Below are 20,627 nucleotides of genomic sequence, written 5' to 3'. Positions count from 1 at the left end.
GGACAGAGGCCCCACATCAGACGTTGGTGGCGTTTCCTTATGGTTCCTGCTCACCTGCTTATGTTCCTTGCCTTCCTCTTCCCTTGGGACCTTGATTCTTTTAAGGCATTTGTTTGTATCACAGAGAGTTGGAGACTGGCTTCGGCGGCCCCGGGAATCTGCCTGTGACCAGAGGGGCAGTGTTAGAAAGCTTTCGCCAACAGGGCGCCCGGGTGGCTCAGTCCGTTAAGTATCTGACTTCAACTCAGGTCATGATCTCGTGGTTCATGAGTGCGAGCCCCTGTGGGGCCCCGTGCTGACAGCTCAGAGCCTGGAGCCTGCTTCGGATTCTGTGTCTCTGACTCTCTCTGCCCCTGCCCCGCTCACACTCCGTCTCTCTCTCTCTCTGTCAAAAATAAACGTTAAACACAAATTTTTAAAGAAGGCTGTCACCAGGAAGGGCTTCTCTGGGCTCTCTGCTTGCAGAAACGTCTGTGTCCGCACTACCTCGTGTCCCTTAGACAGTGGCTTCCAAAACACCTCTCCCAGGACCCTTGCCGCTGGCCCGCCACCCTCGTGGTTCCACGAGGTGGGTTGCCCGTCAGCCCCATCCCTGGCAATGCCCTCCGGGAATCTGTAAGCATGAACAGCTACTGATCTACTGATCGGACGCCCTCCCTCCCTACCCGTGGCACCATGGGCACCGGGACCCCCACGGGTCTATCTGAGGAGGGGAAGGGGGCCCGGAGAGGAAATGCCAGAAGCGGCCTGACCGTGTGGATGCTGTGGCCGCCGCCTCGTCAGTGGGGGGACAGGCCGCAACGGACAGGGGGAGAAGGATTCTCTCATTACCTGCGGACTTTTCTCTCCATTCCTAATTAATTGTGCTCCCGAGGGGGCAGCACCCGGCTCTCGCTGAGAGAAGAGATAATGATCTGCCCTCCCCGAGCCGTGTGCCCTCGCACCGTTGGCTCCGGCATCAGAGAGGTGGCGCAGGCCCGGGCACCAGCCCCACAGAGTGGTTCTGGCCCAGCCTGTCTACCTCGTGAAGCTTATAAAGCCACCGACGTTTCGAAAGCCTCCTGAGCTTTGTTGTTCTGCTGTTATCCCCTCATCCCTTGGGGGCAGTGTGTGTCATCCGCTAATTATTCTCGAACGCTTATTATGCTCATCCCGCTGTGATGTAAGGAGGAAGGGGGGGGCGGGTGCCTCTCTGCCTGGACGTGGCCCAGGACGCCAGCTACGCGGAGTCCTGAGTGATCCAACCTGTTGGCCACTTTGTTTTCATACCCGGTGGGCTGTTGGTTTATCGACTCAGAAGATTTGGAAACTGCTCTTCCTTCTACGGGTGCTGACGGTCCCGGCTGTGTAGACGTGAGCATCTCGTGCGTGGAGAATTCATCTCTGGTCTCCCAAAGCTGGAGCACGAACTGAGCTTTTCCAAGACGAGAGGGAGGCTGGGGTGGACAGGCAGCCTTTGTTAGGATGGTTCCTCCAAGTTGGAGCCGAGTCTGTCTGGGTTCATCCGGATGGTCGTGGTTCGCGCCCGTCGTCCTATGTGCTGACTGACGATACTTCTCCCACTCTCAAGGGGGCCCCGGTTTGAACGCCACATCCTGTGGTTATCCTGGCTTGCGGTCTTCAGTGGTTCCAGTAGGTGAGCGTCTACACGGTGAGACACGAGGGGAACCAAACACTGTATGTACCCATTCCAGCACTAACTGCCAGCACTAAGTTCCAGCACTAAGCTCCAGCACTAACCTTCCAGCACTAAGCTCCAGCACTAACCTTCTAGCACTAAGTTCCAGCACTAACCTTCCAGCATTAACCTTCCAGCATTAAGTTTCAGCACTAACCTTCCAGCACTAAGCTCCAGCACTAACCTTCCAGCATTAACCTTCCAGCACTAAGTTCCAGTACTAACCTTCCAGCACTAACCTTCCAGCACTAAGTTCCCACACTAAGCTCCAGCACTAACCTTCCAGCACTAAGCTCCAGCACTAACCTTCTAGCACTAAGTTCCAGCACTAACCTTCCAGCATTAACCTTCCAGCACTAAGTTTCAGCACTAACCTTCCAGCACTAAGCTCCAGCACTAACCTTCCAGCATTAACCTTCCAGCACTAAGTTCCAGTACTAACCTTCCAGCACTAACCTTCCAGCACTAAGTTCCCACACTAAGTTCCAGTACTAACCTTCCAGCACTAAGTTCCAGCACTAACCGTCCAGCACTAAGCATCCAGCACTAGCTTCCAGCACTAAATTCCCTCCTGTGTGGAGATACTTTAGATCTTAAAGTTTCTGTGTTCAAAGGGGCAGGAGAAGGAGCTAGACCAGTGAGCCACTGGCTTCCAGCTGTCTACATAGTACAATTCAGGGCTCAAACTCATGACCCTGAGATCAAGACCTGAGCTGAGATCAAGAATTAGACACTTCACTGACTGAGGCACGCAGGCGCCCCAGACATACTAAAAAATACCTCTATTAAAAAGCAAAAAAAGCAAGTTAGAAAATCCGCGATCTAAGCTTCCGCTAACACAGGTAGTATTGCCACCCCCAATGTACCTTTGGGAAAAGAGGTTAAGAGGTTCTCCCAAAGGTGCAAAGTGAGTGGTAAGACAGGGGTTTGAGCTCAGGTGCGTCTGCTGTGAAGCAGAGCTGTGTCCACGCGCTGGGAAGACGGGTTGCACATGTAAGCCAGCATCAGTTGAACCTTTGAGGGTCGTCACAGGAAAGCGAGCAAAGCACTCCTTCTAGTATCCAAGTATTGTGGGAAGAGACAGGGAGGGAGGAGGGCCAGGGACAAGGGACCAAAAGTTCAGAGGACAGTCGGGGATAGAGGTTCAGAGGTACAGCAGATACTACCTGCTCAGGGTGTTCTCGGGCCCACGCTGCTAGGTGGGACGTGGAAGTCACTGTGGGGAAGTTGGCGAGGCACCACAGGGACAGGGGAGGAGTGACCCTACACACAAAGAGTGGTACAGGTTCCCGGCTGCAGGACCAAAGGCGCGGGTTGAGGACGAGACCACGCTCCCTGCCGAGCATGAATGTGGCAAAGTTATGCTCTTGCGTGGAATGGAGACGGGGAAGGGGGAAGGAAAAACTGATGTCGGGAAAGTGGACACTGATGTCAGGAAGGGGAAACTGAGGAAGGGGCTACCGAGGTCAGAGAAGGGGAAACTGATGTTGAAATGGGGAAATTAATGATAGGAAGCCCTACGGCATTCACTGTATGCTTCGAAACAGGGAGCCTCAAGAGTTCTTAGCTCCAGGGGCCTTGGTCAGCCCCTCAGCGTGGGCCCCTCCAGCCAAGCGGGTCATGCCGTCTCGGGGTCCTACAAGGCTTTGCACTAATGGTCACGCCCATGGTCAGGCAGAGGCGGTAGGTCAAGGGCGTTCTCTCTACATGCCTGGGCATTGCGCTAAGTAGATAACAAAGTACTGCTGAAACTCCCCAGTTAGTCTTTGGTTCATGGAGTCATGAAAGTCCCGATTCCTTGCAATTGGAAGAAAGCAAGGCCTTGTGCGGAAGGCAGTGCTAGCCCTAAGTGTCCTAGCTTGTGACTTCCTGTTCAGGAGCCCCACGCTCTGCTGGCAGGCAGTGTTGCCTCCAGTGAGTTGGCTTCCTCAGACTCCGAGAGTCCTTGCTTTTAGATTTAAAAAACCAAAAAACAAAATTGCGTTGAAATGATACTCTCGACCACATTGCAGACCTTATTTGGATTCCTCAGTTGTTAAACATGCACTTCTTATTAAAACGTGTGGAAGAACTCACCAGTGAAACTCTTTGGGCCTACTGATTTCTTTTTGTAGGTTTTAAATTACTAATTCAACTTATTGAATAGTTACGGGACTCTTCTCATGATTTAATCTCAGGTGAGCGTTAGTATGTGTGATTTTTGAGGACTTGGTCGATCTCGTCTAAGTTACTAAGCTTAGGCGTGTAGAGTTGTCCATAGTTTCCCTTATCCTTTTAATGTCTGTGGAATTTTAGTGACACTTCCTTTTCATTCCTAACATGCGTAATTTTGGGGTCTTCTCCTTTTTAATTTGTCATTCTTGCTAGAGGTTAATCAATTTTATTGATTATTTCAAAAATCAGCTTTTGAGTGAATTTTATCTATGATTTTTCTGTTTTCAATTTCATTAATTTCTGCTCTTTATTATTTACTTCCGTCTGCTTGCTTTGGGTTTATTTTGTTCTTTTTATGGTTTGTTGAAGTGAACGCTTAGATCGTTAATTTTCTAACGTGCTTTTTTCTTCCCTAATAGAAGTATTTATTTAGTATTTCTGGGGCACCTGGGTGGCTTAGTTGGTTGAGCGTCTCACTCTTGATCTCAGCTCAGGGCTTGATCTCAGGGTTGTGAGTTCAAGCCCTACATGGGGCTCCATGCTGGATGTGGAGCCTACTAAAAAAAAAAAAAGTATTTAGTGTTACTAATAGAAGTATTTATATAATAGAAGTATTTATAGAAGTGTATTTATGTAATAGAAGTATTTATAGAAGTGTTTATATAATAGAAGTATTTTGTGTTACTAATAGAAGTATTTATATAATAGGAGTATTTAGTGCTATAAATTTCCCCAGATGTGCTGCTTTGGCTGCATCCCACAGATTTTTCATGTTGTAATTTTATTTTCATTCAGTTCAATGCGTTTTCCAATGTCCCATGAGATTTTCTCTTTGGATTATTTAGAAGTACGTTATTTAATCTTTAAAGTTTGGAGATTTTCCTTTTTTAAAGTAAGGAAATGATCTTTCTGCTGTTCGTTTCTACTTTAATTCCATTATGGTCAGAGAACATTAATTTGTTAAATTTTGTTTTATGAGCCAGAATATGGTCCATTTAAATGGATGTTCCATGTGTGCTTAAAAAGAATATGTATTCTGCTAATGTTGGGGAAATCATTTTATAAATGTTAATTAGACCCCCTTGGTTAACGGTGTTATTCAGTTCATCTGGGGCCTTGTCAATCTTCTGTCTTGGTATTGTTTTTATCATTGAGATTGGGGTTTTGAGGTCCATAGTCATCGTTGTGCATTTGTCTATCTTTTTAGGTCTGTCAGTTTTCACTTCATGTATATTGAAGCTGTTTTTGGTGCATACACATTTAGAATTGTTACATTTTTTGGTGAATTAATTCTTTTATCATTATGTAATGTTTCTCTTTATCCATGGTAATTTTCTTTGCTTTGAAGGTTACTTAGTCTGATATTAATATGGACACTCCTTCTTTCTTTCTATCAGTATTTGAATGTTCTACATTTTCCATCCTTTAACTTTGAACATACTATATAACTATATTTGAAGTGAGTTTCCTGAAGACACCATATAGTGAGCTCAAGTCTTTTTTAGAAAGTCCCTTCTGGGGCCACCTGGATGGCTCAGTCAGTAGAGCATGTGACTCTTTATCTCAAGGCTGTGAGTTCAAACCCCACATTGGGCATGGGGCTTATTTAAAAAAACAAACAAACAAACAAACAAACAAAAAACAACAAAAAAAACCCCCATTCTGCTTCTAATCGAGATGTTTAGAACGTTTACCTTTAATGTGATTGTTGCTATGCTAGTTTTTAGGTTGCACATTTTATTATTTTTTTCTGTTTTTTTTTTTTTGTTTGTTTTTCTTTACTCTGTTTATCTTTTTCTGACTTCCTGTGGATCACTTGGGGATCTTTTAGGATTCTCTTATTATTCATTGATGGTTTTGAGTATTTATTTTTGTATAGTGTGTGTGTGAGATGTGTGTGCATATGTGTGCAGTCTAGAAATTTAAAATCCATGTTAATGTATTACAGTGTCTTGATATCAGTATTTTACTACTTTCAATGAATTTAGAAAGTGACCACCATTTAGACTCTCCTACCCACCTTCCTTTTCATAATTTTCGTAAATATTGCCCTACACACATTCAGAACAATACTGGACAATGTTACAACTTATTGCTTTGTATGACAATACATGATTTTGAAAATTTTTAAAGTTTTTTCAATGTTTATTTATTTTTGAGAGACAGAGCGCGAGGGGGGGAGGGGCGGGGAGAGAGGGAGAGACAGAATCTGAAGCAGGCTCCAGCACAGAGCCTGACGCGGGGCTTGAACCTACGAACCATGAGATCGTGACCCGAGCCGACATCGCAAGCTTAACCGACTGAGCCACCGAGGCGCTCCCTCCTATCGCAATTCTTCTAAAGCAAGTCTGTGCTATGGATTCTCCTAGTTTTCTTTCATGTGGGAGTGTGTTTATTTTACTTTCATTCCTAAGAAATATTTTTGATGAATACGGAATTTTGAGTTGACATTTCTTTTCACACTTGAAGTATATTGTGCCGCCATCGGCATGGCTTTTCATGATTTATCCAGACTTATTTGAATCATTGTTCTCCTGCAAGTCGCGTTTCCTTTCTTTCAGGCTGCTTTCATTTTTTGTTTGTTTTTGTTTTTAAAGGCAGTGGATTAAAACATATTTAGGTTCTTTGGATTTTTCCTACCGAGGATTCTCTCAACTTCTTGAATTTGTGGGTTTACGTTTTCAACCAAGTTTTGTACATTTTCCTATTATTGGGAGAAACCTATTATTTCTCCAAATATTTTTTTCACCCTACAACCTTTCTCTCCTTCTTCTGGAACTACCATGATACGCGTGTTGACTCTTTTATTGTTGGTGCACAACCCTGACACTCTGTTCAATTTTTCAATCTATCTTCTTACTCTAGTTTATTTAAATTAGATGATTTCCGCTGAAATATATTTAATTTTATTCACTGGTTCCTCTGTCATTTTCCCATCCAGCAAGTGTTATAATTTTGGTTATTGTATTTTTCAGTTTTAAAATTTTCATTGGTTCTTCCTTATATTTTGTATTTGCTGAGATTTTCTATTTTTCTATTTATTTGAGGGGTGTAATTCCTTGTTGGGGCATTTTTGTGATCACTGCTTTAAAATCTTTGCCTATTCATTGTCACATCTGTGTTACCCTGACATTCGTATCTGTTGATTCTCTTTTCTTATTTAAGTTGAGATATTTCTGGGTTTGGGGATGATGAGTAAATTTGGATCAGTCCTGGATGTGTTGGGTATTACGTCACGAGACTTCATTTCCTATTTAAGTATTGTATTTTTTGTCAGGCGGTCAGTCAACCTTCTACCTTTGGAATGCACATCCTGGCTCAATTGTGTGGGCTTAGGTTCAGAGGTCAACTCAGTTTCAAGTGTTTGCAGTGGTATTCTGGATTACTCCGTGGTGTGTTACCCGGAGGCAGTCTGGAACACGGGCAGCATTTCGTGCCGTAGTTCAGTTCTCAAAGTCATTTCACACGTTGGCTTCGCAGGCCCAGTGTGGGTAAGAGGGGTGTGACTTCCTTCGTGGTGTTTGGTACAGTCTATGTGGTCTCATTCTACTGAGATGACATACTTCTAGCCTCTGGGTGGAGATAGCAGGTTTGCTTCTTTGTTTGTTTATTGTTCTGGGCCAAGTAACAACTGTGGATTGTGGCTGGTGTATAACCCGGACCAGGATATATAGGAAGGGAAAAAATTCCAAGGAACTCAACATCAAGTTGTTCCGGGAGTCCTAAGGTCCCCGGCCGGTCTCCTTCTTCCCTTTCAGCGTCCTGATAGTTGCCTTACGCACTTCATCCAGAGTTCGTCGGTTCTTATTAGCAGGAGGGATGGGGTGCACGCTACCTACTCCGTTTTGTCTGGAACGAGAAATTCCTCCTTTGCTTTTGTGGATCAAATCTTAGTGCACCTTGAACCTGAGGACATATCAGTTTTCACTGATGTTCCTCTCTCTTGAGCTCTTAAGTTCCTTTACTAGTAGCGTGTAATTCAGCACATAATTATGTACCACCTGTAGTTTTTGCTGGTGCATTCGTGTGACATGGGATGCCTTCCCTAGTGACCCCGTGGTGCATGTTACAGTTCAGGGTCCGGTTTGGACTTCCTGTTTCTTGGATGAATTAAATGGAACTCTAGAATCAATGTGCTTCTGAGGCCAAACTGACCTGCATTCAAACCTGTCTCTACCTAGTGCTACTTGTAGAATCTTGAGTAAGTTAATCTCTTCGAGGTCTGATTTCCTCATCTGTAACTTTATCACAGAAGGTAATGGAAGCATTAAATGTAAAAATGTGCCTTAAGTGGGGCACCTGGCCGGCTCAGTGAGTTAAGCGTCCCACTGTTGATTTCGGCCCAGGTCATGATCTCACGGCCGTGGGACTGAGCCCCACGTTGGGCTCTGCGCTGAGCACGGAGCCTGCTTGGGATTCTCTCTCCCCCTCGCTGCCCCTCCCCCGCTCTCTCTCAAAATAAATAAACAAACATGAAACTATATACGTTAATTAATTACCAACTGCAGTGACAGACTGCATAACGGTTTTTCCTTTTGCTTCCATTCTTCTCTGTTTTGTGACAACCCATCCTTCCTTTCATAAAAAGAAAGCGAGAGGAGTTGGAAGACAAAAAGGAACTTGGGGGGAGCCCCCAAATACATCCTTTTTCTCTCTCGTTGGGCTAAGTTGGGTCCAAAACGTTGATCTCTCTTTAGCCTGTGCCCTGGCCTAAGCTCTTTTTCCTTTACTCCTGGTTGGACCTCCCAGAGGGAGAGTCTTCAGGAGACTGCTACACGTGGCAGGGGCCTCGAACACACCAGCGCGATGCCCCCACCCTTTTCCCGCACATTCCAGCCTTTCCACTGACTTTGTAAGCACAGGGGACACCAGATGAGGCAGAGAGTGGGAAAGAACCGGAACTGTGAGCCGAGAGAGCTGCTCAAGTCACCTGCTGGAGTCTGGCAGGCCCTCCACGTCCCTCCTGGGAACCAGCACTCAGCAAGTGACATGCAGCGCCATCCGCCAGCCTGTGTCCCCGGAAGGCGCGGTTTTTCTACGCTGCTGGAAAGGGAAGGGGGTCGGGCCTAGCAGGGGTATTGGCCTCAGGTCACTGATGAGACATTTGGGGCAGACGCTTATAATTCAGGAAAATAAAACTGGGGAAGGGAGGAGAATCAATACACCTGGTTAATCAATTTCATCAAGAATCGCAAGAAAGGGGCCCTTCTCCGTGAGAAGTGACGTTAATCTGGTAAAGCTTTCAAGGAGACTGAGGACCTGGGGGTCGGTAGCACGGGGGTTCTCGTCTAAGCCTCAAATCGTCGACGAGAAAAATCAAAGGGGTGTGTTTGCAGAATGGGGAGGCAGGCAGAGTGGGGGCGCAGTGACTCACGGGTTAAACCCCTGGCATAACATGGTAGGTGGGCCGACGCCGTTGACGGAGTGGAGGCAGCGCCCTCTGCTGATGTCGCGGGATGTTGCTGGCGGTGCAACTTTCTCCGCTAGGTCTCAAGGACACGCTTGTATTTAGGCTTTGCCTTGACCTGTGTGGGAGGTGAGGCGAGAGCAAACTCAGCCCCCCTTCACCCGGGAGATGCACGTGGCTTTGCAGACACTGAGCGGGTCCTGAAAGCTGGGGTTTGGGTCTCCGGAATGGTTCGTTGCCAGTTCTCACAATTCAGTGTCTTGATCCCGGAGAGAAAAACACTGCCTTCCCTGGGAATCCCCACAGCCCCACCTCTGACGCACACACACACACACACACACACGCCCATGCACACACAAACGCACAAGCACACGCCACAGGAAACGTGAAGCAGTGGTTCCCGGGGCTGTTACGACTGTCACGTTTTAGAGTCAGCTCACATGTGTGTGTGAGAGCTGACGGAGAGCAGACGCCGTGCGTTTTAACATCGCTGCGCAAGCGTGCAAGGCGTGTGGCTTATTGATGACCGCCGGGGGGGCTCCCGATTTGCTCTTTGCAGGCATCTATGATTCTGGTAGCAAGGCTGATGGGATGCAATTTTCTCTGCTTAATTTCCCCAGTGTGCTTGTAATTATTGATTTGCCAAATGAGAGAATTCTCATTTCAGCACGCAGTCATGACTGCAGCGAATCCCCTCTTGGCTCTGAACCCGACGTGCACCTTCAAAGGCCTGTCAAGATTTTCGGGGTCGCGTTCCTTCGTCCCGGGGCCCCTTCCCCAGGGAGCGGCGATGTTTATTTACCCGCTTAGGGGCCTATTCCTGCGCGCGGAGCACGGGATCTATCTGAGCGCTTTCTGCAGAATTGTAATTAATCTCCACTTTCTCCGCGGAGGTACCACACCGCGCACCGCGATGTTTGACCTCAGATGGTGTGATCCCCGGGCACGGGATGCGCGGCTTTGCGGCCACACCACACTGCGGGCGGCGTCTGTCCTTCAGCGGTTCTTGAAGTGGGGTCCCCGGCCCGAGGGCTTTAACCTCATCTGGGGAGGTTTCGACATGCAAGTTCCCCAGCCCGCCCCACGTAGGAGTTAGAACCGCAGAGATCTAGGGGCGCCTGGGTGGCTCAGTCGGTTGAGCGTCCGACTTCGGCTCGGGTGGTGATCTCGCGGTCCGCGAGTTTGAGCCCCGCATCGGGCTCTGGGCCAACGGCTCGGAGCCTGGAGCCCGCTTCGGATTCTGTGTCTCCCTCTCTCTCTGCCCCTCCCCCGCTCATGCTCTGTCTCTCTCTGTCTCTAAATAAACGTTTAAAAAAAAGAACGGCAGAGATCTGCGTTTGACCAGGTGGCCAGGGTTTACTTCTCGAGCTTCTCTGAACCTGGTGGTGAGGCCAGGCGGTCATGTGCTCCCTCAAAGGCCCCCTCAGCTCTCGGAGGCTCATCCCCTCCTCCCAGGCAGGCTTCCTGAGAAGCACTGGCCTGGCCGACACCTCGCTGTCAACTAATAACGCTTCCTCTCTAATTCCTTCTTCTTGCCAGAGAGCCTCTTGGCTCTTTTTCTCAGAAAGGCGTCTGTCTAGCCGGTCAGCTCTTCAGAGCCACCCGTGTCCACTCGCCACATGGCCCGCACGTGGAAGTCCCTGAGGCTGTGGCCAGCCCCTGTGACGAGCATGCACAGCCCGACTTTTGCTTGCTGCTGTCTTTCTGTGAGGATGTCATGGGCACAGGCTTGTCCTGCTCCCTGGGAAGCATGGGCAGGTCCCGGGACTCTTCCAGCCACTCTTGCGTCCGCTTGGAGATCAGAATGTCCTCCTGAGACGAGGATAAACCCCTGCCACACCTTCCACTGGCAGGAGGGAGTGAACCGTGACGCGGTGGGGCCCTGCTCTGGCTCCCGCCGTCCGGGCCTGGCAGGTGCTGCCGCTAACTGAGCGGGTTACTTAACACACGAGCTGTTTCTCTTGCGGGGCCCTGTGGAGGTGACAGGGGGTGGCGGTGGGGGCTCGGGGCCCCTGCCTGGCACTTCTGACCCTCTCTCCCTGCCCCGAGCCCCGCCCCCCTCCCCCCCCCCCCCCACGGTGGCCTCGGTTCGCCCGGCTCTGCTTCTTCTGCCGCGTACCTACTTGGCCTGATCTTGGGCTGCTGTGGCCCCTTCTCGTGGGTCCTTTTATGTAGGATGAGGAGTCGCCAATATTCTAGCTTCTTCTCTGGCTGAGGGTAGGGAATTTCCCCTCACCCCACAGCTGCTACAGAGCCGTCTGTCCTGACCTCCCGGGGGCTGTCAGTTGTGAGAGCTGAGGAGTGCGCGTGTGCATTTACGTGTCTGGACTTTTCTCTCTCCGGCCACCTGTCACCTGTCTGTCATCTCCCTACCATCTACCTTCTGTTACCTATCTAATCAGCTATTTATCTATCATGTGTCTCTATCTATCTATCTTATCATCTATCTATTTATCTATCCATCTATCAACTATCTATCGATCGTCTATCTATCTCGCTATCGTCTGTCTACTTACCTACGTACTGAAAACCATGGATTTGTCCCATGGACTAGTTCCAAGTCCAATGGACAACGAGAGGGTTTGTTCTGATTCTCTCCCTTTTAACTCCTTTTCTGACAAGTGGGAAACTTGGCTGCCATTATCCTTCATACATTTATGTGGCCAATTCCACGGTATAGAACTAATCTCTCTCTGCCACATCTGCCCCCTGTGATCAGTCTCCTCACCCCACGAAAGTCACCCCCGTATTAGCCGGCAAAAACACTAGCTTCAAATACAGTCCCTCTCTGAGGTACAACTAGCACTTGGACATTTCAGTGGGGGAGGGGACACATCTCAGCCTGCGGCACCCACCCTCCTTCCCAACACTCTTCTTTGTCTATGCGCCAGCCACCTCCTCCAGACTCCCCCCCTGATATCAGCCCCCGTGGGCAGCGTCCTCACCCTCCTGGGGTTCCGACACCCACTCCGGACCGGTCCCTGTTGGGTGCCATCCCACTCTGCACGGGGGTCTGGCTCCTGTCCGAGGCCCTTCTAACCCCTAGAGCGCCCGTACTTGTTCTGAGCCCCTGTGTTCCTCTCCTCCCCTCCCGCCCCCCCCCAGTGTGGCCCATACCCTGCTGACTCCACCCATTGACTTTAGGCTGGATTGTTCCAGAAGGAAAGTGAAGGCAAGGAGCAAGAAGAGGAGGGGCAGGGATTTGCGTCACAGGTTGGGGAGTCCAGAAGCAGATGCTGAAATGAGTTTGGGGTGCACGATGTTTTCTTGGAATCTGTCTGTGGAAGGAAGGAAGGAAGGAAGAGCCGGATCGGACAGGGGAAGCTGTGGGACTGCGGTGTGGCTCCTACAGGTCCTTGGTCAGTGCGAAGGGAGCTGCGGACAGGGGCTGCCCATCTGCCCCCTGCGTCTGTCTTCACTTCCCTGCCCCGTCCGGTCAAGGGATCTGCACTCCCCAGGAAGGGAGTGACCTCAGGGGACAGACCCTGAAGGACCCGCCAGCCTCCCTCCCCGCAGGGTAGCAGCAGGCCCTTCCCTGAGGGGGGTTAGGGTGGGGCACCTCCCAGTCTACAACATTTTGTGTTCATGGGTGCTTTCTATCAATTTCCCGCGGCACCTTCCTGGAGACTTGAAAATGCAGCGCTTCCTTTCAGCAGGTGAAAATAACCCAAAGAAAATTCCATTTCCAGTAATGGCAGTTAACCCTCTGGCTGATTGCAGTCATAAACCCTAGAAACAACATAAAAAGTAACTATTTGAAGGGAGGAAAAAAAACTGCAGTGGATGCAACCCTGAGACAGGACCCTATATGGCCTTTTCCCCGAGGGCACTCTCCAGTCTGCCTGGTCCAGGGTTGCAAGAACTCAACAGGCACCTGACGTCTTATCACCTTCAGGTGTCAGAGGACTGGGTGACGGGCCCTCGGAGCAGCTGGAATTGAGCGGTCGCAGAGCGACAACCCCCCAGATCTGCACACAACCCCCTCAAACCCTCTACTTATCCCAGAAATGCTGATGTGTGGGGAGGGGAGTAGGCGGGATCATCACTGAGATCGGCAGAAAGTAACATCTGGAAGCCTAAAGGAGCAATTATGTGTTTTCTCTGCTAAAGCTGAGTCAGAGCTTGGGGTCTGAGTCTTATTTAGTTTGAGGGGCTTAGTGAACACCTTAGGTTTTTTACTGAAACCTCAGAAAAGCCTAAAATTAGGGGCAGAATCAGAACAGATCTGCCCTAACGAAGCATCGAACCAAATTACGTAGGGGAACAAACTGGTGTAGCCACACGGCGGAACACTACTTAAGCAATTAAATAAAATAATAAACTACCAGGAGGCACAACAATGTGGATACATTTCCGAAACACAAAAGAAGCCAGACACAAAAGGGGGCTCACTGTGTGTTTCCCTTAACATGAAGATGGAGAACAAGCAATGTTTACGGATGAGCATAGACATCAGGACGTTGTTGCCCGAATAGGGTGAGGTGTGGGGGAGGAGGGAAAGGTGTACGTCTTCAACAGGGTGGTGGTTATGGAACTCCTTTTTAAAAACCACCCAATTTTGGAGCAATGGTAAAAGTGATTGTTAAGAATTGATTCCGAGAGAATTCCTCTTTTCCATCTACAGATCTTCGTCGATTTATGATGGGTTCGTGTCCCAATATACCCACTGTAGGTTGAAAATATCTTCAGTCAAAAATGCATTAATACACCTGACCTCCTGAACATCACGGTTTAGCCCAGCCTACTTTACATGTGCTCAGAGCACTTACGTTAGCCTACAGTTGGGCAAAATCATCGAACACAGAGCCTCTTTAAAATGAACTGGTGACTGTCTCGTGTGATTTACTGACTAGGGTACTGCGAGTGCAGAACGGAATGGTTGCAGGTGGATGGGCTGTTCACCCTGGTGATGGTGAGGCTGCCTGGGGGGTTCGGCTCGCTCCCGCTGCCCAGCACCAGGAGAGGGGACCATACCGTGTATCACCAGCCCGGGAAAAAAAGATCAAAATTCGGAATATGAAACGCAGTTTCTTTTTTTAAGTTTATTTATTTTGAGAGAGAGAGTGTGGAGGAGGGGCAGAGAGAGAGGGAGAGAGAGAGAGAGAGAGAGAGAGACAGAATCCTAAGTAGGCTCCACACCGTCAGCACAGAGGCCGACGCAGGGCTCGAACTCACGAACTGTGAGACCATGACTTGGGCTGAAATCAAGGGTCAGACGCTTAACCGACTGAGCCACCCAGGCGCCCTTTATCTTCTGGTCTTCAGATGGAATACTTTTCATTAATTAATCTTCAAGCTCACTTTGTTCAGTCATCTTCAACCCATTATCAATCTGTTCTTTGTATTATAATAACATTTACGTCGTAATTGTTATCTCTAGAATTACCATTCGGTTCTTTCCGCTTTTTCTGTTTCACTCTGAAAAATATTTCCATTCATTGAATGCATTCATGTTCTTGAGCATAGTCATAAGAATTGCTTTATATTCCTTGTTTGTTGCTTTCGACATCCGGGTCAATACGAGTGTATCTTCTTTGATTGTCTTTTTCTTTGAAACGAGGGCTGTCATGTTTTTCTGTTTCTCCTATGTCAGGTAATTTTGGATTTTATGGACCTTAGGAATAATATGTTGTTGAGGCTCTGGATTCTGTGTTACCCCAAAGACTATTGATTTGTGTTCGTTTTAGTAGGAGGAGCCTGGATGAACTCAAACGCCATGCTCTGAAGTCTCGGCTCAGTTCACCAGCCTTAGCCAAACTGCTTGCATTCTGCCCCACACACACGACGTTCAAGAATCTGGGGTGCTCTCCGCAGCCTTCTCTTTTCTTTCATTTCCATGTGCCATGGTTGCTCTAAGCTCTTTTTCTTGTCTTTCAGGCCTGTAAAATTGCAGAGTTCTTGGTTTTGTTTCTGTTTTTCAGACTTTCATCCATTCTGCGGTATCCGTTGGGGACCGCACTCAGGCTAAGAACTAAACCAAATGGGAACAAGCCCAGCTTTGTTCCCTTCCTCCATGTGTCCCTCTTCTTTCAGTATCTGGCTGCTCAGAACATTCTTCAGGACCGTCAGGTAGCTCTTTTCATTCAGCTGGTGACTGGTCTGGCTGTTCTTTCTATAAGGAAATTACCCAACGCAATACCAAGAGAACAAATACTATGATCAAAAAGTGGGCAGAGGACCTCATTAGACATTTTTCCAAAGAAGACATGCAGATGGCCAACAGACACATGCTCAATGTCACCGATCATGAAGGAAATGTAAATCAAAACCACAGTGAGATACCACCTTATACCTGTCAGAGCGACTCAAAAAGACAAGTAATAACAAGCATTGGTGAGGTTTCGAATGAAGGGGAACCCTCATGGGCTGTAGGTGGAATGTAAATTGGTGCAGTCACTATGGAGCACAGTATGAAGGTTCTTCAATAAATTAAAAATAGAATTACCATTCGATCCAGTAATTCCACTACTGAATACTTGCCCAAAGAAAAGGAAACCACTGATTTGAAAAGATTCATGCACCCCTGTGTTTACTGCAGCGTTATTTACACTAGTCAAGATATGGAAGCTACCTAAACGTCCGTGAGCCGATGAATGGATAGAGAAGATGGGGTACATACGCACGATGGAATGTTGCTCAGCCATGACGACGAATGAGATCTTGTCATTTGTGACATGGATGGACCTAGAGGGTGTGACGCTAAGCGGAATAAGTCAGACAGAGACAGACAAGTGCCAAGTGAATTCACTTATGTGTGGAATCTGAAAACCAAAACAAAGAAACCAGAAACAGACTCATAAATACAGAGAACAAACTGGGGGTTGCCAGAGGGGAGGTGGGTGAAGGGTGGGCAAAATGGGGGAAGGGGAGAGGGAGATTGAGGCTCTCAGTTATGGAATGACTAAGTCACAGGATGAAAGCTACTGCATAGGGGGTAGAGTCAGTGGTATTGTAATAACATTGTATGGTGACAGATGGGGACATAGCATATAGACTTGTCACATCACTATGTTGTACACCTGAAGCTAATGTGTAACATTATGTGTCAGCTACACTCCAACAAAAAATAAATTGAATTTTAAAAAAAAAATTTGAAGGAAATTTTCAAGGCTGAAGGACGTGAATGGACATGTTGTCTCCTAAGAGTAGTGAATGAGAAAAGACCCCATTTGGGACACATCCTCAAGAAATCTCAGAACACCAAAGAAAAAAAAACAGAAGAAGTTCCTAGAAACTCCCAGAAAGAAGAACACAAAAAGTTCCTTTTTATTTTTTTATTTATTTTTTTAATTTATTTTTTTATTAAAAAATTTTTTTTAACGTTTATTTATTTTTGAGACAGAGAGAGACAGAGCATGAATGGGGAACGGTCAGAGAGAGGGAAACACAGAATCTGAAACAGGCTCCAGGCTCTGAGCCATCAGCCCAGAGCCTGACGCGGGGCTTGAACTCACGGACCGCGAGATCGTGACCTGAGCTGAAGTCGGCCGCTCAACCGACTGAGCCACCCAGGTGCCCCAAAAAGTTCCTTTTTAAAGAATGATATTTAGGTTGGCATTGGTCTTCTGACAGTGAAGCAATGCCTTCAGTGTTTTAAGATCAACTCATTCTAAATTTAGAATTCTATTTCCAATCAAAATTGAGTCAATAGCAAGGGTTCAGGAACTGTTCTCTCCAACCAAACTATCAATAAAGTATGAAACAAAAAGAAAAAAGAAAAATCACTTTAGCAAAATGAAAGAGTTGCTACGAAATAGGAAAATTAAAGATCTAACGTGGCTTCTGATGAGAACAGTGAAGGGACACCCCAGGATAATATCACATCTGGGTGATCCAGGACCAGTGCCATCACCCATTTGGGTACCATATTCCTCACCAATAAGATGGGAGAAGTTGAAAAGACCTCTCACAGTGAGTATTCCAGAAGCCTCTGTTTTGGCTATCTATACCGTGTAATAAAAGGCCACAAAATTAGAAGCTTACAACAACATACATGTATTATCTCAAAGTGTCTGTGGGCCAGGAGTCTGGGCACAGCTTAGCTGGGTCCTCTGCTCACAGTGAGTGTCACAAGGCTGCAGTCAAGGTGCCATCCAGGGCTGCAGTCTCATCAGGGGCTCAGCTGGGGAAGGAAAATCATGAAAATGTCACATTCTTCTTTCTGGAGCGTGTCTTATAGGCAGAATCTTGTTCAGACAGTCTTCTCCGTTTAAAGGGGTCGTAACTCTTAAGTATTGTCATGCAAATGTTTTCTTATGCCTTTATTAGAATGAGAATGCAAGCTGATGCAGCCACTCTGAAAAACAGTATGGAGGTTCCTCAAAAAACTGAAAACAGAACTACCCTACGACCCAGGAATTGCAGTACTAGGCATTTATCTAAGGGATACAGGTGTGCTGTTTCGAAGGGACACATGCACCCCCATGTTTATAGCAGCAGTTTCAACAATAGCCAAAGTATGGAAAGAGCCCAAATGTCCATCGATGGATGAACGGATAAAGAAGTGGTATATATACACAATGGAGTATCACTCGGCGATCAAAAAGAATGAAATCTTGCCATTTGCAACTACGTGGATGGACCTGGAGGGTATTATGCTAAGTGAAATTAGTCAGTCAGAGAAAGACAAAAATCATATGGCTTCACTCATATGAGGAATTTGAGAGACAAAAAGATGAACATAAGGGAAGGAAAACAAAAATAATATAAAAACAGGGAGGGGGACAAAACAGAAGAGACTCATAAATATGGAGAACAAACTGAGGGTTACGGGAGGGGATATGGGAGGGGGGATGGGCTAAATGGGTCAAGGGCATTAAGGAATCTACTCCTGAAATCATTGTTGCACTATACGCTAAACTAATCTGAATGTAAATTTTAAAAAATAAAAAAAAAAGAATGGTTTATAAAGTAAGAGAAAGCCTATTGTTTACTTTTATGGCCTTTTCCCCACATGCTATACAATTTCTTTTCCTTCGCCTTTTCCCTTTCTTTTTTGTGCCATCAATTATTTCCCTGCATTTCCCACTCAAGCGGCTTTTACAAAGCACCTTTTGTTGCTCAAACCCAGCCTTTTATCTCACTCAACAGACTCGCTGGAGAACATTTGACTAAATGCTCTCTGGAATTAGTCACCAAACGATGAAGTTACATAAAAGAGAATTGCTTTACTGCGACCTCATGTTTTGTGATTCTGTCGTCCAGAGTTTCCATCTGGGTAAATTTTTTTTTTCAATGAATCTGCCTTTTTCTAGGTCAGTAGCCTATTGAGAACTCTGTCTTTAACACGTTGATGGGATGAAATATACATACAGACTTCAAGTTATAAAATAAACAGGTCTTGGAGATGAAAAGGACAGCATAGGAAACATAGTCAATGATACTGTATTAATGTTCTATGTGACAGATGGTGACAACACTTATCATGATGACCACTGAGCAATGCATAGAATTGTCAGATCTCTGAAACCAATGTAACATGGCATGTCAACTATACCTCAATAAAAAGAGAAATATATATGAATATTTCAGAATTACAAAACCAGACAGAGAGCCCTAGAGGATACACCTAGAGCCACCAGGAAAGAAACGTGTACCTATGCTTGATAGACCCGATCTGCGCCTTCTCTGTGAAACATACCGTGTAGTTTGGAAATATATGACCCCCCTCTAATGCTTATTGGCAAGTGCTCACCTTGTACGAGTCACAACTTACTCTCTGCCTTGTCGCCTCTTGAAATAGCATTTTGAAGGACAAAACCTTAAAACGTATTCTTGTAAAAAAATTTTTTTTTAACGTTTATTTATTTTTGAGAGAGAGGGAGACAACACGAGCGGGGGAGGGCAGAGAGAGAGAGGGAGACACAGAAGCCAAAGCAGGCTCCAGGCTCCGAGCTGTCAGCACAGAGCCTGATGCGGGGCCCGAACTCACAAACCGCGAGATCATGACCTGAACCAAAGTCGGACGCTTAACCAATTGAGCCACCCAGGCGCTCCAAAACACATTCTTCATATTCTTCAAGAGACTGCCTAAGGAATTCACATGGTAAAGCCACCGTTGCCACTCTTGGTGGTGTGTGAGAGGGACTGGGGAAATCCTTGAGGATGCGTTAGATGAACACAGCCCCGAGATGGTGTTCTAGTTGAGTCTAAACCATCAAAACGGGTAGCTGGGAAGGGCTGCACGGGCCCACGATCATCAGGAATGTGAGATCGGCCTGCACCCGTCTGATCGTGGGTAATGGAAGTGGACCAGGAAGGAAATAGAGAGAGACCCCCCCCCTTCTCCCTTTACCTCTATTTTTATTTGTAACTCTTTGTGGGAGTAAGTAAGCCTGCAAGGATTATTTCATTTTTAGTCCCTGAGAACTCATGAGTCCTCTGTGATACGGTCTAATCCTGCCAGCCGGGTAAACGCATGAGTCAACCTTAATGAAAATCTTTGTAGCAGTCTCTACTTGTTACAGATAACCCGTTCTGTGTATGCAAAACAGATCATAATTAGCGTGTATCAGGCTGGGAAAGGTAGCACAGCCCTGAGTTGGGAAGGGTGTGCAGGTGTAATGATGACTGTGGGGGAGTCTCGGTCGACAGCAGGCTCTCTATTCCATCACTCATCTGTTGAAAAAGAAGCGAGTTTCCGGCCAATCTCATCAGGAAACCCAGAGGCTCCTTGACAAGAGCCTTTTGACTGCCCCTCAAATGGACGTGCCAGCTCCCACGACCCAGCATGGCATCTCCCCTCCACCCACTTTCCCTGAAGGTCAGGCCGGCTGCGCTGGTGTGCCGTCGACGCTGGGCACAGAGCACCCGGAGGGGCCCGCTGGATGCCCTGCATTCCAGACCTCCGCCCGACCCACCCCGCAGCTGCGACCCCGTCTTCTCATGGCAGCTGAGGTCAGCACGTCCTTTCGTCACTTGCTGGCGCACGGGCAAGAGCGACCCACAGCGTCCAGGTGTTTGCACGTGGACCAGGTATCCGTGGCCGCAAGCACAGCAGAATGCTTACTCGGTTCCTCCCGTGGAAACACTGCCCGACGGAGCCAGGATTTCTCCCATAGAGGAGCCTCAGTTTATAGGACACGGGGCGTTTTTCTTCTCTTTTCATTTCTTTTTCTGCCTCCCTGTACTTATTTTGTGGTGCGATGTATCTGCATAAAATGCACAGACCTTAAGGGGAGCCCGGGTGGCTCAGTCCGTTAAGTGGCCGACTCTGGATTCCAGCTCTGGTCACGATCTCCCGGTTTATGGGATCGAGTCCCACATTGGGCTCCAGCGCTGGGTGGGAGCCTGCCTGAGGTTCTTTCTCTTCCTCTCCCTCTGCCTTTCTCTCTCCCTCTCTCTCAAAATAATTTTTTTAAGTGGACAAAGGAATCAGGAAGTCCATGG

The sequence above is a fragment of the Felis catus genome, chromosome D4 (assembly GCF_018350175.1).
Source record: "Felis catus isolate Fca126 chromosome D4, F.catus_Fca126_mat1.0, whole genome shotgun sequence".
Classification (NCBI taxonomy): domain Eukaryota; kingdom Metazoa; phylum Chordata; class Mammalia; order Carnivora; family Felidae; genus Felis; species Felis catus.
Note: the sequence above shows the minus strand (reverse complement) of the source record.